The sequence below is a fragment of the Nilaparvata lugens genome, chromosome 8, assembly GCF_014356525.2.
Source record: "Nilaparvata lugens isolate BPH chromosome 8, ASM1435652v1, whole genome shotgun sequence".
Taxonomy (NCBI): domain Eukaryota; kingdom Metazoa; phylum Arthropoda; class Insecta; order Hemiptera; family Delphacidae; genus Nilaparvata; species Nilaparvata lugens.
Window position 1 is genome coordinate 11,957,451 of NC_052511.1, and position 15,151 is coordinate 11,972,601.

Here is a 15,151-nt window from a genome sequence, read left to right on the forward strand (position 1 = left end):
TTAACATAGATTAACGGCATTCCACAAAAGATCTTATGTTATAGTGTCAATGAATTCCGATGCATGGTTTGATATAATAGTAATAAAGTGGTACTTTATTTCATTTGTACAATTTGTATCTTGCAGATGTTATCTATAGTATGAGAACACTATTATTGAGATCCAAATTATATTAGATTCAATTAATCTTGGAATGAAAAGAATTAAGAATCAAACATGATGCACATCATAATTGGTTGGGATTCTTTGTTTTGAGGCAATGACGTTTTCACACTCAGGTATTTCTCTACACCAAAAAAGTCTTCCAATTGTCTGAGTGTAAAGATTCTAGGTAACGTATCAGTGAGTGTGAAAACGTCCAATATGATAATTTTTTGTAATATGGCCGGTTCTAACTTATGTAGTAATGGAGAATGCCTGTTTTTCATGTTTTCTTTTTACATGCCTTCTCCAAGAGCCTGGATAAGCACTTTTAAAGTCACATAATTTACAACTGAAAGGTTTATCGCTTGTATGTTTCTTCTATGTTCTTTCAAATCACCTAATCGAGGGGATTTATAATCACATAATTCACAACTGAACGTTTTTTCGCCGGTATGGGTTATGAGATGTTTTTTTCAAATTACTTGATGCTCAACCAGACTGAAATCCTGTAAACCTACATGGCTGAGCTGCAGAATGAATAATCAGCAAGCCTTGACTGCATGGCAAGAGCAATACCAACCGTTGGGAGGTGAGAATAGAGATAGGTTAACGTATCTGCCCTCCCGACGGGTTCCTCTCTGCCTAGAAAAACATGGGTGCGCCTCAATAGTGTAAGGACTGGTTGCAGTAGAGTAAAAGTGGCAATGCATAAATGGAGTCTTGCGGAGTCAGCAGATTGTGAGTGCGGTGGAATGCAAACGCTCCACCATATTACCGATGAGTGCCCATCATAGGTTCACATTCACAACTGGGACTGCAGGTCTCCTCACTCTTAGTGCAGATGCTACCCAGTAGGCCTAGCCGAGTGACCTGCAAGGCAAGTACCGATCTAAAAGTTGATATAATTATGTATCAACTCATTTCATTCAACCGATTTCATTCTTTTAAATTTTTGACAAAGCTAAGGTATTCAACTGGCAAGTATATAATTTATATTTTCCTCGATTACTCTTTTTTTTAGTGAGGATAGTACTATGTTTTTCCCCTGACCATGAGAATATTTATATAATAATATATATTGATTTAAGAGCTGAATTTTAAAGGAGTAGTAATGGTAATTGATATTATCACAATTATCATTTTCAATTGCTTAAATGCACAATAATTATTACTTGACATGCACTCATTTTTTCAAATATAAAATTAAAAAGTGCCATACCTCTACAGATAGTAGGCTACAGATCAACATCTGTACTAGTTGACTAGTAACCAAATTATATATTGTAACAAAGTCTCCATTTTAGATTAGCTCCTGTTCACGTTTATTGTTCTACTATGGTACTGCATGCATTCAAAATGTATTCAATAAAAGCCTTCCATCATATCTTAATCTACTTTATTCAGTCATAAAACAAAGTATGTCAATTGTCTAGAATTTGAAAAGTTTTGTAATATTCTGTCTCTAAAATTCACTACTTTTTGCGCTACTACAGCTAATAAAGCTGAATAACTGGAAAATAGCTGGAAAAATATCATGGTAATTTTAAGTAGTACGGCACATGAATGTTTTTTCTTGATTTCTCGCATACAAGAAATGTTAATATATGAATTTGATAATATGAATATCATTCTTACAAAAGATTGTTAACATAGATTAACGGCATTCCACAAAAGATCTTATGTTATAGTGTCAATGAATTCCGATGCATGGTTTGATATAATAGTAATAAAGTGGTACTTTATTTCATTTGTACAATTTGTATCTTGCAGATGTTATCTATAGTATGAGAACACTATTGAGATCCAAATTATATTAGATTCAATTAATCTTTGGAATGAAAAGAATTAAGAATCAAACATGATGCACATAATAATTGGTTGGGATTCTTTGTTTTGAGGCAATGACGTTTTCACACTCAGGTATTTCTCTACACCAAAAAAGTCTTCCAATTGTCTGAGTTTAAAGATTCTAGGTAACGTATCAGTGAGTGTGAAAACGTCCAATATGATAATTTTTTGTAATATGGCCGGTTCTAACTTATGTAGTAATGGAGAATGCCTGTTTTTCATGTTTTCTTTTTACATGCCTTCTCCAAGAGCCTGGATAAGCACTTTTAAAGTCACATAATTTACAACTAAAAGGTTTATCGCTTGTATGTTTTCTTCTATGTTCTTTCAAATCACCTAATCGAGGGGATTTATAATCACATAATTCACAACTGCAAGTTTTTTCGCCGGTATGGGTTATGAGATGTTTTTTTTCAAATTACTTGATCCAAAGCACATATAGTCACAAAGTTCACAAACAAGAGGTGTTTGTCTTCCACCTGAATGTGTTTTCATATGAGCTTTCAAATGACTCGATTGAGCAAATTTTTTATCACCTAATTTGCAGCTAAAAGGTTTTTCACCCGTATGTGTTTGGAGATGTGATTTCAAACGACATGATCGAGCACATTTGTAACCACATCTCCAACTTATTGTAGGGTTCCCACACATACGACTCACTCTGTATATGAAGTATTGATTGATGAATTTCAAGCATTGGGATAAGCAATAAGAAATTAATAGTTGGGCCAGTTTTCGTCGTTTTGAAATGAGTAAAATAGCAGCCCAATTCAGGCTGCATTAGTGCTATAGCCGGAGTCCCACAACTCATTATCAGATTCTGTGTCCAGTTCAGTGGAAATATTCTTTTCCTACAGTTACGTTGAAAAGTGGCCATTGCTGCACTGATTACAGAACGCAAAGAATCACTTTTCCGCTCTAGTGCGGGAAAAATTTTTCTGCACTCCAGATTTGCAACATGACAACGCAAAATACTTAGTAGGTTATATGGAGCAACAGTGCAGCAAAATCAAAATGAAGTTGGTAACAGTGACTGCTGTGGCTGCTATAGTGAGCAGAGGTGCAACCAAGCACAACGCGCTAATTATTATTCATTATATATTATAACCAAGGACAACGAGGACTTTAGGATTTTAGGATTAAGGTTTTTATCAATAATAAAATTACACAGAAAAACATTTGATGCATTTCAGGCAATTTTACCCATAATTACCCACTTTTCATATTCAATGGTAACTGTAGGAAAAACTTAATGTGAAATACGTGCACAAAGTTCCTCTGCTGCACTCAAGAAACCAATCCGCCCTCGCCTACGGCTCGGGCGTAAACATTTCTTTCGGTGCAGCAAACTGTCACTTTGCGCACTAGTTGCACAAATAACTATTTCATGAGTTCTAATGGGACTATAAATACTCAATGGGCCATGTCAAGTGGGAATCTCTTTAGAACCCGTTGTAAGAATATTTTCACTGAACCCGACATGTACTCTATACTGATATGAGGAGATCTCAATGTGAAATTGTGTTGAGCGGAAGGAAGAGGAAATACTGCTCACGTCATCCTATAGTTTAATCCTCTTTGCATTAGGCACCAAATCTTAACCAAACAATAAGCTACGTGTTCTGTTTATCAATAAAATATCGGGGCACCGAGCTTCGCTCGTTATTTTTATTTATTGATAAACAGAACCACAGCCTACTATAGATAGAGTAATCTGAAGTGTAAGCCATGACAGAACATAATTCTCTAAAATGATCATGTTTATATTTCACAGCTGGCTATACGTCATCTTATGAATTTCGGGGATGCGATATTTTGATTTTTCACATACTTTTTTACTATCCACAGCTGTTACAGCCAAGGATGAATTATCCTTTTAATGTCGTTCAGCGAGTTTTCTCAAGGATAAGACCTAGTGCAATCGAATCTTTATATCATAAACCTACTATGTTCCAAATTTCGTGAAAATCTTTAAAGCCGTTTTCGAGATCCGTTAAACCTAAATAACCAGATATAAAAATAAACAGATATATAAATACAGAAACTGCTCGCTTAATATAATAGGATAAAAATAACGAGCGAAGCTCGGTTCCCCGATATATTGTAGGTAATATCAACAACATTTTTGGTTCTGCTGTTACTTAAGTTTATTGAGGAGTTATAAAACTTGGCATTTCATGAATATTCACCCAGGGTATGTCCTAAAAATGGATCTTTAAAATACGGTAGGCTATTATAATAGAAATTGTGGCTTTATACTTTTTTGTTGAATATTTAGGAGTACACATTGCTAAAGAATAACAATATATACGATGGGAAGAGCACATAAATAATGTTGTCAAGAGACTCAATGTAGAGTGTTGCCTTGCACGCCGCCTGCAGAAAAAATAGTGGTCGCAGAAGTATTATTGAGAGTCTTTCATGGATATAATTATGCTTTCACAGTGTATTAAATTATGATGTCGCATTCTGAGGAAATTGCTCAGAATCGGAAAGAGTATTCTTATTACAAAAGAATATTATAAAGAATTATAAGTGGTACAATTCTTATTACAAAAAATAATATTAAGAATTATGAGTGATACAAACTACATCGAACTTATTGTAGACCTATAATCGGAAGATTGCATGTGTTGAAATCAATGATATTTAGGCCTAAGTATTGGAGTCGGCGAATACAGTATTGAAATATCCGGAATAATTCTAAAGGAACTCCAGCATTTATTAACACAATACAAGACAGAGAGAGAACATCCACATCGACAGGCAAAGAACAACACTACTAGTCTTAAAAACATTGTAAGCAGCAGGGGAGGTATAGAGATCCTGTGAGCTTCAGAAGAACCTTGAAGACCCATTATTTACTCTAGAATTACTTACTATTCCATGGAGGAGTTCTAGGATGAGATCTGACATCCAGATAAAACAGACTGATATGACGACCACGGCTGTACATAAAAGGCTTCCAGTTGGATCACAAGTATCAGAATTAATAAATATTCAGTTATTTCTTAATTAGAGACATGATTACGATATAATGTGAATTACTGTATTTAAGTCTGAATAGTTCTTTGAAATTCGAATCAGATGATGTGGAGAACTCGACAAACATTCATATTTAACCACTACCTCCGTAAACAGAGGTGGTGATTTAACCCTCTTCAAGTATGAATTTACTTGGGAGATGTATAAAAATGCATTGAAAACTCAATGAAAAACTTGTGAAAGGGAACCCCCTAATTTAGCACCGCCATTACTCTAGCTAAACCTGTGTACACTTGCAAGTGTACAAGGAAACACTTACTTAAAACAAAAAATATATTAGACGGACCTGATGTAAAAAATTTGAACAATTATTTGTCTATAAGATAATGAAAAAGCTGAAATTGGAAAACCGATTTTGAGCGTGAAATATTAGTCCTCTTAAAATAAGATATTTAGACCCTAGCTGAACCTCCCTGCCTTATTTGAACGTTTTCTCTCAATTATTTCTTGAAAAATCTGAAAAGCGCTTGTATAAGGCGTATCTTTGGCGTAATTTTGAAGTTCTCTAAAGACAAAATTTCTAGACTCTAGCTGAACTGCTGTACCTAATTTGAACAATTTATTTCAATTAGTTTTGGAAAACATCTCAATTGATTATATGGATTGTGAAGTTGTGCTCCTGGGGGGGTTATCTCTTATGATAGAGTCCCACGTTATGAAGCTATTGTGAGAAGTTGTAGATTGCAATTCCTTCACAGATAATACGATGTTTCTGGTATTTATAAGAGCAGTCTCTAAATTCCCTCTTTTGCGAATAAATTCACAAAAAATTAAGGCCTTCCGGCTCGCAAAATTACTGGGTTCAAACCTCAGCTCTAGCTCAGTGGTAGAAACATGAATTTTATAAGTACAAATAATCACCATAAGGTTCAAGGACCAGGTATTGATAATTCTTACCGCTGCTTCTATGAAGTTCTTGAAGAATACCAGTAAGGAAATTAAAAGAATATTTGATGACTGATTATCAGTAACCATGTACCACTAGAGAATAATCAGGACCAACTATAGTTGTTTCTAGTTGATTCTTAAAACGCTCGTCGTGAGTACAAGTATTCACCAATATACCCTTTCAAAATTCCTTAGAACTTACAACGCCAGTTCTTGAAGCTCTCTGGATCCTTATATGATATAACTGAAACCTTATTAATAGAATTTCTTAATATATTTGTTCTGGCTGATGAAATGAATATCATCAAAGGATGATAAATATTGAGTGCTCTGAATAAGGTTAATATTATTTGATTCTATGATTTTAAGTGCTGTTAAATATTTGTTGGTACCAAAACAGCTCAAACTATATAACACGAGATGAATTGGGATATAATAAAAATTCTATAAGTTTGTATGCTGACATAAAACACAAAATATATTCCCACAAAAAAGATGTGCATAAAATATTCGATATAACTATAATTCACTTAAATAATCTACTTTTAAAATCTGAATAATTATCACAGGCTTTGCTAATATTCAAAATAATGAATTTCAAATTCATAAATATATTATATTTAATACTGGTACTTAGACTTCCAATCAATACAAAATTCTACCAATAAAAACCTGTTCGGTCTATAAGTTTGATATGATATGTTTTGTTCAATAAACAAAATTAATATTTAATAAATTAATATTCGAACATGAGATCTCAGGGCTTTTAGTATGAATTCGGGCGGTGCATGGAAGTAAGCTTCCTACATATAATAAATAAATTTATAAAATGTTCTTGTGAACTATGTGATATTGTTCAACACGTGGTGACTTTTTATTTTAACTCTAATTAATTGGAATAGCGCTTTTTTATTAATTATTACCCCACTGAACGTAGACAAATGAGCTCATTTGGTTTGACTTATCACTCACTGACTGAAGTTCTGGATGTTCTCGTGGATTGAATTAATTATTTCCAATAATTAATTAGGTAGGCTCCTTTTCGTCACTGCTGGGCTAACGTGTGATCCAGATTTTTATAAGTTTCTTTCGAATTAAAGCTATTTTTATGGGAATCTTTACAATTACGAACTCCTTGACAGCACTGAGTTCACAAACAATTTACATTCAACAAACATACATTACATTTAAAAAAGGGTTTGGCTTAATAATTCGTAAAAAAAAAATTTTTTAAAAGGAATAAGAAAAGACCCTAAACTCCATGTGCATCCTCTCGGGTTGGGATCTTAAGCCAGAAGAAAGAGGTTTTCAGAAAAATTTGCTTCTTCCTAGAATAATTCTATAAGCTACTCTCTGATTGGCCCTCAATTTAATAGACTCAATACAATTGGTTGCCTTGGGAATCAGGGCTTCCTCGGCTTTATAATAGAAAAAATTTAATAAAAGAAGTTTTTTATACAGATATATGGGGTATTTATCTTAAATTGAATTCATAAATAAATCGTAACATACGATTTTAATAGATAATACATTTAGTTTTTATATGAGTTTTTTATACTCTTGATTTATCATGCTTTTTTAGATTATAATAAATATTTATACAGAAATAATAGCTATTTGTATTTCTACACATCGACTTCCTTTAGTATACATAATATATCCTTTATGAGTGAATTTTATATGATTCAACCGGTCATATGGGTTGATCGAATAATCAGCTGATTCATTCAGTATTGGTTCGGATAATTATCAATTTATCCAAGATCGACTAATTCTTTTCAAAACGTAAACAAGTAACTCTAACCTCAATGTTCATGCATTTTATTTTATTTTTTATTTTTGTAATCCGCCAATAATAATTATGCCGCTTTATAATTTTTTGATCTTACCAATGAGTTATCATAATTATTAAATTACAATAATACATATTTTCTTATCGTTGTTGATAATGCTATTACTCCTAATCACTAATAATACTTGATTTGAGTTGATTTACACTTTAGATAGGTCTAACCTTCTTTCCAATTTTATAGTTCTATTACATTTTATTGGCTTATTTAGAAATATTTGGTGGTTTCAAATTACCACGTGACACAAAACGCCCTCTGATTTCTGATTTAAAACGACAATTCGAGAATATAATATAAATTTTATGATCCAGTTGGTTTTGGATCAGAAATCATATATGTTACAAAGTCTGCTAATAACTCTACTGAGAATCTTACCTCCTAACAATTCAACAACATATACAACAATAAATAAATTCAATTCAAATACATACGCCTTACATCGGCCAATCTCCTTCTACACACAATACACAATATAAACTATCTCCTCCTCCATACATAATATAAATCTTTTTTCTAATCCACGCTCCGCCCTCAGGCCAGAAGCATATTTGAATGTTGGTGCAAAATCATTGCCAACCTAACAAACTGATAATTCTCCGACTTGCAGAGTATAACATATTTTCTCCCTCAACATAGAACAGTGACTCGTACATTTTCATTTCATTCTCTTGCAGAAATTGGGCTTTGTTTTCATGTAATGGATATTTTTAAAGATAATCTTTGGTAGGTTTTATCAACACGAACTTCTTATTCCTCTAATACATTGAGACTTGTGATTAATGCTTTTGGTGGTAACTATGCGGTTTGATCATTTGGCGGATAATTTTAATGATTTTCTTAATAGTTTATACATAAATAATAATAATATAATATTTCTATAATATCTCTACATGCAATTCACATTTATATGACACTTGATCTTCTTATTCGGGGTATCAACTTTGATGATTTAATAGGCATTGACTATTCTGGTTTTCGTAGTGTACAGCTGGTTTACGTTGGCTTCGGCTTGTCACTTGTCGCCATCTTGATGTTTCTTCCTGCTACATGAAGGTAAGTTGGCTTTTTAACATTAGAAGTTATTTATTCTCTTGTTTCATCAATAAGAAAGGTGTTAAAAAATGGTTTCTAAATTTTTTATTTCTTTATTTTCAGGTGTTGTTGTTCGAAATGGATACTCGTCTGCGAAATAAGTGTGTTGCCTGGTGTTTGTTTGGTACGTATTTGTTGACAGGTAAATCCATGAATCCAAATATTATTGTTTATATTCTTATCGCTTATTGTCTCGATAATACGGTTTGAGATTAGAAATATTTTCCCACCAAGTTAAATTTGGTTTGCTTTCTTCATACAACTGAACGGTATTACGTTCAGTTACGGCTGCTGTCCGGTTGTTATTTATAGATGAGGCTGTCCTTATGATGATTTATTCTTCATAAATATAAAACCTCGGTATCTTGTATACCTTTTCAAACGATCCTTTGTTTCATTATTGGTAGTTTCTTTTAATCTGTTCTTTTCCGATTCATCCTGTAGTCTTAATTCATCTTTCCTCTTATTTTCATCTAATATTCTTGGTTTCAGTTCGTTATAAATTAGTAGGCTCACAACAATAAACATTTTTATAATATTACCTTTCCCATCATCAATAATAGATTCTTTTAATAACAACAACATAATATCTTCTATCATACCTACAATGCTGTCCTTTATCCATATCACAGCCATAACAAATAGTATACAATACATCAGAACATTTATCATTTCTTTAACAATACAATCTCTCAACATATAATATTCAGGTACTTTCACTCTCTTATTATAATTTCTTATTTCTTTTACTCTTCTTAAACACTGTTTATCCTTCATCAAGCTCAATACGTAGTCCACTTTATTATTATCATCCATGCATGTTTCGGTTTTATCCCATTTCTTTGGCCTATTCTTCTGGTCACATCGCTGATTTTCTGCTTTAAAGCGAATGTGCCGCGGATGCATGCCGTCGATCTCCGGTCCTCCATCCTGGTTTCGGTCCGGTGTCCTCCTCGGGCGTTTAAAACGTGCATGCGGCTGGTATCGTCGCGCGCGGTACTTCTTTTTCTTCCGCCTGACTTTCCGCCTCCGGGCCTTGCGGTGCATGCCTCTTTTCTCCTGTAGTCGGTCATGCAGTCGGTCGTCCGGTGTCTGCCTCGGGCGTTTCCGTCTCCGGGCCTTGCGGTGGGCGTTCCTCCGATCCTGCATGTTGTCCTCCCGGTACTCACTGGTGTCTTCCTTCCCGTCCTCGGTGTGCCTCGGTGGGGTCGATTGATGCGCGGGTGTAGGCTCGGTGCGCGGATGCTTGGTGGTGGTCCCTTGATGCGCGGGTGTGGCGTTCAAAACGGGTTGATCGCATGTTTGCTCCATATTACATAATCCCTCTACTGTAACCTGGTGTTCCTCGGTGGCGGGTTGCTCTTCCTGCGGTGATGGTTCTTCAGTGGGAAATATAAGGCTCAAGAGGGATTGATGTTTACAGGGCGTTTTAGGTGCATGGTGTGCGGCGGTTTTTGGTGTTGGTTTCTGTGTGTCTGGTGGTGGGTTATTTGCATGTTGATTTTGGGTTGTCTTTGTTGTATGTGCTACTGGGAAAGATGTGTCTACTCTATTATTATTTTGTTTATTTTCGTCCTGTTTTGTGAAATTTACATCCTGATTTGTGAAAGTTATTTTCTGTTTATTATTTCTATTCAAGCGATCTCTGTTATCATAATATGTTTTTCTATAGTACTGTTTGCTGTTTTGATATTGAAATCTGTTTCTGCAATTATTTTCAGTGTACTTTGCACTTTGCACATTTGCTCCAGCGTTTGCAATATAGTTTTCACTATTATAATTTTTTCTGAAATGACTATTTTGTTGATTAAAACTTTTTGCTCGATTATTTAAGTGGTTTGGCTCAGACGTAGCTGATTGGATAGAATGTAAATGTTCTATCAGTTCTTCACAACTGGAAATCGAAGATACTGCCAGTGTCATACGAACGTTGAAAGGAAGCTTTTTTGATAATATGTGGACCAGTGATGAATCAGTTAGAGATTCGTCTAACTGATCGTTTCTGCTCATCAGATCTGTTATAAAATCAGTGTAGGATTGTCCATTTCTGCTATCGTAAGTGCATAAAATAATTTCTGACAATGCGTCCATCTGTTTACATTTATTCCAATACTGTTGCAGGAACTGGGAGATGAAGTCCTCCAGGCTGTTGATATCTCGCATCCGGCCCTGGAAAAACATCAGCGGCTCGCCAAGTAGTAGACTGGACAGTTGGAAACGCCACATTAACCAAGAGGTGGGTGTCAGTTCTTGAACGGCTCTTATTTGGTCCACAAATGATTTGGGTTGCATGTGACGGTAGGAATTATCAAATTTTCCAAGATTTTGGAAAGGTTGAGTGCTATTTACTGGTTCAATCGGTATATAATGTATTCTGCTGGCTGGAATATTTTCCATGGATGTCGCTAGTCTGGAGACTCTTTCCTCACTTGCGGTCCATTTATCATCTATAGTTTTTATGTTCTCATTCACTTCGCCATATAATGTGGTTATCTTTAGTTGTTGTCCGACTACAGCATTTTCTAATACATCGCATCTCTCACCTGATTTCGCCCCCTCCCCCGTTAAGTTCGCTATACCTATCAGCACGTCACTTTGTTCTTTAGTTATTATTTCCATTCTATTGACATTTTCACCCATCTTCGATTCTATCCCGCATTTATTTTCTAATACCTTTTCCGTTGTAGCTTCTATGATAGTGGTACCTCTCTCCTCACCTAATACGTCTACCTGCTCCTCAATTTCTTTAGGCGCTTCATTCAGCTGATCGTTTAGCTGACACGCAACATCATCAATATGGTTTTCTAGGTCGTTTATGGCCGTAGATTGCTTGTCTATTTTAATGTCTCCTATGTTTTTTATCCTTTCTTGTAGGACCTTGGTATTTTCCTCCAATTGATCCAGGATGGCTTTAGTAGCTTTAGCTTGTCCTGCTAAAATTTGACTGCATAGGAGTTTGCATTCGTTTATGAAATCTTTCGTCATGAAATTGGTAGTATAACCGACTGAAGAATCTAATGTGGTGTTGCCTTTTCCTAGATTGGTGGTTGCGGATGGCGGTTGACTGGCGATATCGGATGGCGATTGGGTGGCGGCATTCTCCGTTCCTTCGGCGACGCTTGGAGCGATCTGCGGAGACGCCGGTACCGGGTTGGACGCCCTCACTCCCTCATCCGGACTCTCATCGGACTTACTTGCATCGACGACGTTATCAATCTTCGTAGAAGACAATTGGGCCAGGTTTTGCGGGTCGAAATTGATGGAGCATATGCTGCCTCCCTCTCTCTCTCGTGGGGTCTCCGCTGCATTGTCCTGGGGTTGTTGATTTGCCGGTGTCGTGGCTACATAGTTTTGGGGGTGTTCGCTGAAGTAGGAAATTTGCGAGTTAGCTGGTGACTGGTTCATGGTGACGTTATTATGGATTACTTCGAATAAAGTGCCAAGTGTGTTGCCAAATTTCAGAAATATCAAAATGAATTCAGTGATAGTGCCTATTCTGGATAAAATTGTGTGGTGTTAAAAGTTTCAAGTGTCATGTACATATATTACTAAACGGACATCAATAGACAGGTATGGCTTACAAATTACACTAATATAGTTCTTAAAATTTTAATTAGGGTCTTATCCTCCTGAATAACGATAGTATTATAATGCCTCAAATAACCTATAACCCTGGTCAGCATACAATGTCTAGATTCAAAGATCAAAATCAAAATTTTTACTATAACTTTTATGGAAATTTCCATCCAATTTTCTCTATTATGAGAATTATGTTCTCAAACTCGTGTGATACAGTTTGTCTGTATTTATGCAGCTTGAAAAATTTTAATTTGAAGAGCAACTCAATTATTTTAGCCAGAAACTTACAATAGATCATCAGATATATCTTGTCGAAACAACTTCAGATTATGTTTCTTGCAGCTTTCAGTTTTATCAATAATTTCATTAATCATTGATAGTAAGATTGAGTAGGTAAGCTTTTCATCATGCCCCACGTTGGGCGCCATTGTGTGAAGTTGTGCTCCTGGGGGGGTTATCTCTTATGATAGAGTCCCACGTTATGAAGCTATTGTGAGAAGTTGTAGATTGCAATTCCTTCACAGATAATACGATGTTTCTGGTACTTACAAGAGCAGTCTCTAAATTCCCTCTTTTGCGAATAAATTCACAAAAAATTAAGGCCTTCCGGCTCGCAAAATTACTGGGTTCAAACCTCAGCTCTAGCTCAGTGGTAGAAACATGAATTTTATAAGTACAAATAATCACCATAAGGTTCAAGGACCAGGTATTGATAATTCTTACCGCTGCTTCTATGAAGTTCTTGAAGAATACCAGTAAGGAAATTAAAAGAATATTTGATGACTGATTATCAGTAACCATGTACCACTAGAGAATAATCAGGACCAACTATAGTTGTTTCTAGTTGATTCTTAAAACGCTCGTCGTGAGTACAAGTATTCACCAATATACCCTTTCAAAATTCCTTAGAACTTACAACGCCAGTTCTTGAAGCTCTCTGGATCCTTATATGATATAACTGAAACCTTATTAATAGAATTTCTTAATATATTTGTTCTGGCTGATGAAATGAATATCATCAAAGGATGATAAATATTGAGTGCTCTGAATAAGGTTAATATTATTTGATTCTATGATTTTAAGTGCTGTTAAATATTTGTTGGTACCAAAACAGCTCAAACTATATAACACGAGATGAATTGGGATATAATAAAAAATTCTATAAGTTTGTATGCTGACATAAAACACAAAATATATTCCCACAAAAAAGATGTGCATAAAATATTCGATATAACTATAATTCACTTAAATAATCTACTTTTAAAATCTGAATAATTATCACAGGCTTTGCTAATATTCAAAATAATGAATTTCAAATTCATAAATATATTATATTTAATACTGGTACTTAGACTTCCAATCAATACAAAATTCTACCAATAAAAACCTGTTCGGTCTATAAGTTTGATATGATATGTTTTGTTCAATAAACAAAATTAATATTTAATAAATTAATATTCGAACATGAGATCTCAGGGCTTTTAGTATGAATTCGGGCGGTGCATGGAAGTAAGCTTCCTACATATAATAAATAAATTTATAAAATGTTCTTGTGAACTATGTGATATTGTTCAACACGTGGTGACTTTTTATTTTAACTCTAATTAATTGGAATAGCGCTTTTTTATTAATTATTACCCCACTGAACGTAGACAAATGAGCTCATTTGGTTTGACTTATCACTCACTGACTGAAGTTCTGGATGTTCTCGTGGATTGAATTAATTATTTCCAATAATTAATTAGGTAGGCTCCTTTTCGTCACTGCTGGGCTAACGTGTGATCCAGATTTTTATAAGTTTCTTTCGAATTAAAGCTATTTTTATGGGAATCTTTACAATTACGAACTCCTTGACAGCACTGAGTTCACAAACAATTTACATTCAACAAACATACATTACATTTAAAAAAGGGTTTGGCTTAATAATTCGTAAAAAAAAAATTTTTTAAAAGGAATAAGAAAAGACCCTAAACTCCATGTGCATCCTCTCGGTTGGGATCTTAAGCCAGAAGAAAGAGGTTTTCAGAAAAATTTGCTTCTTCCTAGAATAATTCTATAAGCTACTCTCTGATTGGCCCTCAATTTAATAGACTCAATACAATTGGTTGCCTTGGGAATCAGGGCTTCCTCGGCTTTATAATAGAAAAAATTTAATAAAAGAAGTTTTTATACAGATATATGGGGTATTTATCTTAAATTGAATTCATAAATAAATCGTAACATACGATTTTAATAGATAATACATTTAGTTTTTATATGAGTTTTTTATACTCTTGATTTATCATGCTTTTTTAGATTATAATAAATATTTATACAGAAATAATAGCTATTTGTATTTCTACACATCGACTTCCTTTAGTATACATAATATATCCTTTATGAGTGAATTTTATATGATTCAACCGGTCATATGGGTTGATCGAATAATCAGCTGATTCATTCAGTATTGGTTCGGATAATTATCGATTTATCCAAGATCGACTAATTCTTTTCAAAACGTAAACAAGTAACTCTAACCTCAATGTTCATGCATTTTATTTTATTTTTTATTTTTGTAATCCGCCAATAATAATTATGCCGCTTTATAATTTTTTGATCTTACCAATGAGTTCTCATAATTATTAAATCACAATAATACATATTTTCTTATCGTTGTTGATAATGCTATTACTCCTAATCACTAATAATACTTGATTTGAGTTGAT